This window comes from Palaemon carinicauda, chromosome 20 (assembly GCF_036898095.1).
Source record: "Palaemon carinicauda isolate YSFRI2023 chromosome 20, ASM3689809v2, whole genome shotgun sequence".
Taxonomy (NCBI): Eukaryota; Metazoa; Arthropoda; class Malacostraca; order Decapoda; family Palaemonidae; genus Palaemon; species Palaemon carinicauda.
The window spans coordinates 80,836,684-80,839,183 of record NC_090744.1 but is presented as its reverse complement, the minus strand read 5'-3'; positions in this window follow the sequence as shown (position 1 = coordinate 80,839,183).

Genomic DNA, 2,500 nt, shown 5'->3' with positions numbered 1-2,500 from the left:
TTCCCTGCTTTTTTCTTCATGTTTTACAAAATATATCTTTTTCCACTTTTAAAACGAATCACTATTTCAGGGAACACTATATCACTAACTTCCTTTAAAAATAAACTAAGAAAACTTCTTTTAAACAATAAATAATTTTCATAGTTATGCTATTAAAGAAAATAACTTCACCTGATATTCAGCCACGCCTCATACAAATAATTGTCTTTTGATACATACCATAGAACAGATTTTGATCAAAGTGAAAAATTGATTTTTGGGTGAGATGGCCATGTCGTCCTGATGGAAGGGTTTCTAAAGGTAGCCTTGTAAGGGATATTTGCTACAGTGATACTCCCATAGAATTAAAACCAAAGGTCTCCAGGCTTCCAACTCCTGGCACGAGTATCCAATAAAGGATATCATATAATATCAGGAGACGTATTTTTGAATACGACATATGGCAATCTTCACCTCGAATAGATTTAACACTTCGATGTAAGGGGGAGGTGTGGCAAAAGGGAAAGGGGTGCCGTTCTAGGTACCCGGTGGATCCCTTTCCCTACTACTACTGTGACTTCATTGCTATTCTTACCGTTAAGCATAAATGGCCACAGATAAAGTAATTTGGTGAGGGATCAGCAAAAGGGTGGGTTCCATCAGGACGACATGGCCATTTCACCCAAAAATTGATTTTTCACTTTGATCAAAATCGGTTTTTTGGGCTCAGGCCATGTCATGCTGAGTGAAGTATACTAGAGAAATGTCTTGAAATTACTATTAGATGTGGGTTTGTGTATGTGCCTTCTACCTTGAATAGATTCTCCTTATTTGGTCTACTAGACCTATATGTGGAAATCCAATGGTCTCTCACGCATACCAAACTTGAAGTGCATCCTGCCCCCAGCAGGGAAATGTCGATGTTGACAATAAGGATTCAAGGTTTGTATTTGCCATCGGTACAAAAAGGGTAGAGTTTGAAATGTACCGTGTTAACTTACCTTAAGTACCTAAGGTCATGATTATTTTTTTAGGAAAATAATATTGTGACTTCAAGAAGCTAAACACCATAAGGGTTCAGTAAAACTCTAACATACTTTATTAGCTTATAACTGAGGGGGCAGTAGTAAGACGCAAAAACAGATTAAGTATTTTTATTAGGCAACTAGATTATCAAAATATAGTTACAACAAAGTATGTATCTGATCCAGCATACAGCACATAAAACACCTATTTTCTCATGTAGAAAAAATCTACAAAAATACATAAAAATAATGCCACTCAATGGAAGATGTAAAAACCAAACATATCTGACATAGTCAGATGTTCAGAAATGCATAAAAAAACCGTAACGCAAATGTTCACTCGGCACTGGTGTATCGATCAGATATGCACCTACTCAGAACAGTGTTTCAACTGTAGTTGTAATCTGCACAAGTGGGTACGTATACCCTCACACCCGAAGCACTGTAAAGTCCCAAAACAGTCCACTGTTCATCGCAGCACTACACGGCAGGTTTAATCACACTACCAGCCGCCACTACATAATGTTTTATCTCTTGTACTTGCTTCATGTGATGTTTATAGAAGACCCTGGATGACTTCCACCCAGTGTACGATCGGAGTCTCAAAGTCCATATGCTGGAAGAAATTCAACAAAGAAGCAACTTTCCTCGGATCGTGACCCGCGTGTTTACTGTCAGGATCCACCCTGTGAATAAACTAGCTGAGCTTCGCGCTCAGTTCTTGTAACACTAAAACGAACAAGCGGTCATTTTGATCGCATTTTGATTTTCGGATGCATAGAGCTATTATAATTTTTCCTCAACAAACTTGATACTCATTGACTTTTCCTAACTTTTCATGATATATGTTGATAATAAGTGAAAATTAAAGTATTCTATAATCCTTTGAGATATATTAGGTAATACCTAGAACAACCGAACGGTCATTTTGACTGCTAGGGAGCAATATAATGGTAATTATGGTGGCGCACCAGTCAAAACGTTTGGCAGCGTGTATTCCCGTCGCCTGTAACTCTGGCGGCATGTTATTGTTTCAGGGTAAACGTGCCGTACATACGCTCTCTGTCGAATGATGAAATTTTGACATTTTTGTCGACACTATCTGAATCTGAGTCTGAAAGTGATCCAATATCTGAAGATGAAGAAAACGAGTATATCCCCAATCAAGAAATTTCATCTGAATCTGATGATTATCCTGACGATAGTGATAATAAAAACAAACCGTTGTAAAGCACTGTTGCTCTTTCAAACAAAGAAGATACTGTAGATGTGCAAACAACTTCTACTACTATTCTGACTGGCAAGGATGGAACACGATGGGAAGTTACTGAACAGGATCATGTCAATGCTAGGAGAATTACCGCCCAAAATATAATACGAGAAATACCGGGACCAACATCCCTTGCCAAACATCAAGTTTTTCCTGGACAAGTTCTGAGCACTTTCAGATTATTGATAGATGACTTCATTATTAAACACATACAAAAGTGTACAGA